The sequence below is a fragment of the Alligator sinensis genome, unplaced genomic scaffold, assembly GCF_000455745.1.
Source record: "Alligator sinensis unplaced genomic scaffold, ASM45574v1 scaffold428_1, whole genome shotgun sequence".
Taxonomy (NCBI): domain Eukaryota; kingdom Metazoa; phylum Chordata; order Crocodylia; family Alligatoridae; genus Alligator; species Alligator sinensis.
In genome coordinates, this window is record NW_005841919.1 from 2,103,222 (window position 1) to 2,109,873 (window position 6,652).

The window sequence follows — 6,652 nt, forward strand, 5'->3', positions numbered from 1 at the left end:
AGGCAAAAGCCACTGACCATTCAGCAGTGATTGAGAGGATTAAACCTTGAGATGCAGCAAGAGGGTGCATGACTTCTCCATGTAGCCAACATTCAAGTACACTGAACCCAAGCTATACCATGTAAGATTTGGAAAAGTCACTTTCGCTTTATTTTGCCTTCCTAAAACAAGTGCCCGGTGCCCCATGCTGCAGCCGCCCCCATCCCGCTGCAGCCCCACAGCAAGGCAGCGCCTGCTCCCCCGGCCAGTCTCTCCCGGCCGGGTCTCAAAGCCTGAGGGGGCCGCTTCTCATGTGCTGCTGGGGACGGGAGGAGGAGCCCGGCCAGGTCTGCACTGGCCAGCAGAAGCAGCGGCGGAGCCGTGCGCCGCTCGGGATGGGACGAGCCCGGCTGAAGCAGTAGGGGCTCCGCTGCACTTTCCCCCCCTCCTGCAGCACCGTGTCAACCCGGGCATGGCACCAGCAGGCCGGGTGGGCCCCAGGTTAACCCCAGCCTGGCCTCGTGGCTCCTCAGCACCTGGTCAACCTGGTTGTAGCCAAGCGGCTCCTTTAGCACCATGTCAACCCGGGCATGCATGCCATGTCAACCAGGACCATGTCAACCCCTGCAACTTCATTGGTGTCAAAGGTCACATGACAACTTCCTGATACGATACCACTTCCTGTGACGTCTTTGAATATGGCTCACTGGCCCACTGGGCGATAAAAAGTTTGTGATCCGGCACCACATTCAAAAAGGTTGGACACCCCTGGTCTAGAATATCCTGAAATACCTTTTTAAGTTACAGAAACATCATCCTCCAGCACAAACTGGAAGATACTATCTAACAGTCTGAACCTTCCAAATAGCATCTGTAATAGATGCCCATATAGCTGTGATCTTCTGGTGATGGAGAAGTTTGCAGAACTACAGTTCCATAGTGAGCTGATACCATATTTACTGAAATCCAAGATAACCCTGAATTTAAAACAGCCCACCAATAATTAGATTCTATACATGGAAAGTCTATAACTAGTTATTTTCCAGGCATAGAATCTAATTATTGAAAGGTTATCTTTAATTCATCCTCCCCCACCTCTGCATGAGGACATGCAGTGGGGAGGCAGATGGAGTGGATGTAGCAGCTTGTCCCCCTGCCCTCTCTTCCCCCAGCCTCTGCTCCCCCGTCCACTCTCAGTCTTACCCTTCCTCCACTCCAGCAGGCTCCATCCCTATTCTAGCTTGGGGCATGGCCCCAGCCTAGCACCTCCCAGCCCAGCAGCCATGTGGTCTTCGCACCACTGCTACAAACTGGACTGGAGCCATGCTCAGTGCCCCAGGCTGCCGCAGGGACTAAGGCTGCCAGTGTGGAGCAAGGGTAAGTGGGGGGGGGAGGGAAGGCGGGTGGGGAAGGCAGGGGAGGAAAGGCTGCATTGGGGGAGCAGAGAGGCAGCAGGAGAGTGGGGACAGCGAGCAGGAACCTGAGCTGTCTGTCCTCATACTCGATTCTAAGACAAAATCTTGTTTTAGAATCGAGTAAATACAGTAATTAGTAGGGAGAAAAATTAGGATTAAGATGCACACGCTAACAGTATATGTCTAGAGAGGGCAGGCACCAATTGCTTAGTGCATTTTTGGAAGTAGCTTTTAAAGAGTTATCAGCTACTAGATTTCAAATACTAGCGTGCTGTTGAGTCCAGAGTAAAGCAGTAACTGTAAGGGTGAACCAGGGTTTGAAAAGCACTCACCATAAAGTGCCGTGTACGTTTTTAAGTGTTATTAAATTTGAAACCAATGCAATCATACTACAGAAGCACTCATAAGATCTCACTATACTATGGGTTCTATACAGCAGTGCTGCTCTTCAACATAATTACAATTCACGATGACAAATTAGGCTTCAATGCTTCAAATAGTTATGTACGATTAATACTGTGTGTGAATAAACCTACTGGCTTAAGGAAAACTACTGATGCTTAAGTGTTTACAGGACTGGAGACTAAACTGAGGCAAAACATAACATCTGTGCCAAAAAGAAACAAACATTAAAACAAGATCCACATAATTCAAACAGTACCCAAATTAAATTGTAAATCTTGATAATCTGATGTATTTCAATTTTTTTTTTAATTCTTTATTAAAATAAAATCCCCTCTGATGTCTTAACATCTGCCCTCCCCCTCAGGAATAGCTACCCTGGATGGCTACATATTTTGTTCATCCCCTAACAGCAGTTATAACTCAAGAGTTAGCACTGGTAGCTCCCATTGAGGGGGAAGAGGGGGGGTGAGAACCCTCTCTCCCACTTCCTTTAGACAACAGACCACACCCTGCACATAACACCCCCTGCTTTTGAATGCAACAAGGAAGCAAACAACATTTCTGACAAGCTCTGACCTATTAGCAGAGGTTAACCCCTACACCTCAGATGCAATACAGCAGAAAGTCCAATCTTTTGGTTATGGGAAGTGTGCTCCATTATCACTAACTGTTGTCACTCGGGTCTGTCTACGCATTATCTGACCCTACAAAGTCACCCCCCTTGTCTGCACAATCCCCATCCAGTTAGATTCCCACTGACATGGAACAGCTTGAAGCCCAGAACTGGTGCCATCAGAAATACAAAGGCTGCAAAAAAAAGCACTCGTCTTAGGAAAAAAGGGTGTGTTCAGCCACATATGGTTGAAGATCAGCTTTGCAGGACATTCTGAAGGAGCCTAGCTAGTGTCCCCATCTCCAAGCTACAAACAGCTTCTTTGACAGCAGACAAGTCTTGAGGATGTTGAATCTTCTTAAAGGAAAACTCCCACCATTTAAAAGTTAACTGCTGTGAAATGTTCACAAATGCTAACTTCAAGAAACAAATGTACTGACTGTCCTTCAATAAAACTCTGGAATTTGATAACAAATAAACCTCTAAAACAAACCAGTGTTCTGAAATGTACTGTGCACATCTTACATACCAAATTCCAGGTATTTACTGGAAAGTAGAGGTGCACTGATGCATCAGTCCAACATTAGATTGGCACCAACATAAAAAAAAATTTCTGTATCGGAAACTGACACGATGCAGCCTATAATTTGTCCAATAAATGCCAATGCGTGTGCACAGTTGCAGCGCAGCACGTAGGCAGTGAGGAGCAGAGCCGGCAGCATGGAGTGCTGCATGCAGCTGGTAAGTCTGGTGTGGTGGAAGGGGAAGGGGGAAGGAGGGAATTGGAGGGGCATGGGGGGGGCGCAGATCAAGGCCCCCATGATTAGGGAGAGGGTGGGTTGGGGGTGCAGGACAGAGATGCGGCTTGTCGGGGGGGAGAGGGATCTAGGGGTCCCTGGCCCTTCCCCACCATGCCGCCAGACAAGCACGAGATGAGACATGCCTATCCCATGCCTGCCCTGGCCCCAGCCCACAGCTGCAGCCCACCCTGCCCCACACAGATCCCAGGGGGCACACGCTCCTCCCTGTCTCCCAGACAAGCTGCTTGCAGCTCTGTCCCGTGCCTCTCCCCGCCCTGGCCAGTCAGCGCCTGCCCCTGCCCCAAACCCATTCCCTCCCTCACCACAGGGGCCTTAATCTGCCCCCCTCCACACCCCTTCCACCGCATCAGATTTACCAGCTGAAGAGCTGTGTATTGGAAGTTGGAGCGGTCTCGGCTCATATGCCTCCTTAAAAATTGGCTATTGGTATCAGCCCCCAAAATCTCTATCGGTGCACCCCTACCAGAAAGGCTTTAATAATTCATCTAGCAAGGCTTGTCCACATTTTAAAAAGTTAGGCACTGCTGGTAACAGATACCCAAAAAAGCATAAGATGAATTTCCATTGTGTATTACCACAACTCAAAAAAATCGACAGCCATAAGGAAAAAAAAGGCTTTAATTAGCTTTGGTATTAACTGCTGAGTGTATTAAGTAGAGAAAGTAAGGAAACATTGACTTTGTACCAGTAACTAGTTTTTGGCAGAATAACAGAATAGAGATCTACTGTGAATCACCCACTCCCATTTGATACAGCACATGCACTCTTGTAAACAAAACAAATCCTACTGCAAATTACTGCAAATATTGGCATACTGTGCCTAATTTCCATTGTTTCTCTTTAGAAATTTAATTGTATCACATGTGTCATAGCTACCCACCCAGTCTCAAAATTCAACCCTTAAGCAATGATTTAGGTAACTGAGACTGAAGCATGTTACTCTCAATCAAGTATTTAGACTGGTTTTGTGGGAATTTCAAAATGCAAAATTTTGTGGCAGACAAACTAATGGCAACAGAGCTTACAGATTTTAGAATCAGAGTGATGTGCACAGCAGACCAGTAATTTAAATTTGTTAAATAGCTACTCAGAGAGGAATTTACAAAAAAAAATAAAAATCAACAATGGTAGTATGTTGAAACAAGCAAACTGCCCATCATATAAGATGGATGGGGGGGGGGAGGTAGAAAATCGGGCAGGGACCGAGTGCTACCACCAAGCGCCCGCTCTGCCTTCATGCGCCCTCCATCCCCCGGTCCAGCCCCATGCACCCCTTCCCCTTCCACCCTGCATTGCTGCAGGCTCCCAGGAACAGAGGAGGAGGGGAGCTTGCATACAGCGGCAGCCACCAACATAGTTCCCCCCTGCCGCCAGTCTTCGTCCAGCTGCACACAACATCCCCCCCTCCTATCCCTTTCCTCCCTCCCCACCACCTCCCCCTCTCTGCCAACATTTGTCAGGGCTGGGCAGGGGTGACAGGAGGGGGTGGAGTATAGAGACACCACCAAAAACACCCCCAGTCCTCATCCCCCTCCCTCCTTCCCCTCTTCCTCACGGCCTCCCCCTCCCTCCAGGAGAGGGAGGGCAAGGACTGAGTGCTGTTACCAGCCGTGCTGTGCCGCCACTGCCTCCAAGACGCAGGCAAAGCCCCGCCGGGGGGGGGGTGCGCGCACGCGCAGAGAGCAAGGCCAGCACTGCTGGCCTCGCCCCTCACTCCATCCCCTCCATCATGGTGGCACCCTGCTGTATGCATCTTCCTATGCAGAGCACTCCAATTGGCTGTTTCAGTCAGCATCGTGATTGGCTGCTGAGAAAACCAGAGCGCTCATAAAGCATTACAGACAGACAGATACACAGATTAAGGTTTTTATTATATTAGAATTACAAAGAGGTAGGACAGACAGCACTCATATTTGCCCACTAACGTCTTATCCAGTTCTGGGTGCCAAAAATTAAGGTATTCAAGAACTTAAAGAACAAGATATACATGCCACTAGCAATAGAAATTGTCTTTGGTAATGGACAAAGGTATCTAACCTAGGAATTTAAAACACTTTCACTTGGATTCACAAACATAAGGGCTTTGAACTTTTTATCTGCGAAGACCTAACTCTCAAGGATGTTTGCTGCAGCTACTCAGAGCTTTCTTTAAAAAAAAAAAAAAGTCAGCTGAATTTAGCTGAAGGCCTATAAAATCCACTTCATACACTAAATACACCAAAGTTTGACAAGGACCAGAACACAGTTATTTACATGTCACTGGACATTTTGTTGAGGTTTGTTTTGGCTGTTATTGAGGTCAGTATGGTATTTAGCAACTGGCCTACTAAAGAAGGATAACGAAAGTTACAGTAGGGTAATCGTCAGATGTTGAAAGTAGAAATGCAGTTTAGAGTACCTATTTAATCTGGTACTAGTAGCACTATAAAAATAAAATCAAGTTATCTAGGTGATAGTCTGAATATACCGCTTTCCATAAAAGTATACAACCTTGGGATTAAAATAAGGCTATGCACTTACACCAAATACACTATTACAGGGACATAATACAAATATTCAGCGCTTGTGACGCACAATCCAGAGCACTGTCAGTGAGACGATATTAGCAGCCCTGAAAAAAACTAGCTCCCTTTATTTTCAAGGCTTCTAATTTTCAGAGCTGCCAATATCACAGTTCACCTCATGCTGCTGAAGCAGGAATAATTTAGACAGCCTACTACACCTACATGTCATTAGGTTTCAGTTGGTGCCGGTCCTAACGTTAGCCAATAATCCCCACAGTGTATCTTTGGATCACACTTTAACTGTAAGGCGCCTGCACGAGACGCCAACTGGCTGCCAGATGAGGAAATGGTGGCAAGCCTGAGGGCTGCAGAAGGGGTGTGCGAGGCAAACCACAGGCTGAGGTAGCCATCACCCTCTTTCAAGCCACATTGTCTATGCGAGCCTGCGGCCCTTCTCCATCTGCCCAGCTCCCCTAGCAGCCTCTGCTCCTGCAGCAGCACAAAGGGGCGGGCAGGAGTGTTGTGGGGCCCTTCCGCTGCTCCAGGTTTCCTTTCCAGGGTACCCCCCCCCCGCATCAGACAGGAGACAAAGGAACCAGCACGACCCCCCACGTGCCTGTACTGAAGTGGGGAGGCCTAAACCCCCGTGTCCCGTCCCCCCCAGCCACTAGGGCTGCTCCTGAAGAAAAATCTGTGCTAGGAGAGAAGCAATGAGGGCCCTCAGGGAAGGCAGTAAGGGGGGAGGGGGGGAAGGTGGCATCTCCCCGAAGCCTCGCCCGCGCCATGGGAAAGGAGCAGGGACACAACACCCCGCCACCCCGGCCAGGAGCGCTGCACGCCCTTCCCCCGCCCGCGCCCAGCTCCACGAGGGGAGCGGGCCTGGGCGGAGGGAAGGGGCCGGGGCTGCTGCGCTGC

General features: G+C 48.9%; 1 protein-coding gene across 1 annotated transcript in view; it reads right to left on the bottom strand.

Annotated features, from left to right (window-relative positions):
• Positions 1–6,652, bottom strand: part of MARCH6 (membrane associated ring-CH-type finger 6) — a 95,065-nt gene that overhangs the window by 68,296 nt on the left and 20,117 nt on the right. The gene's annotated exons all lie outside the window — the stretch shown is intronic.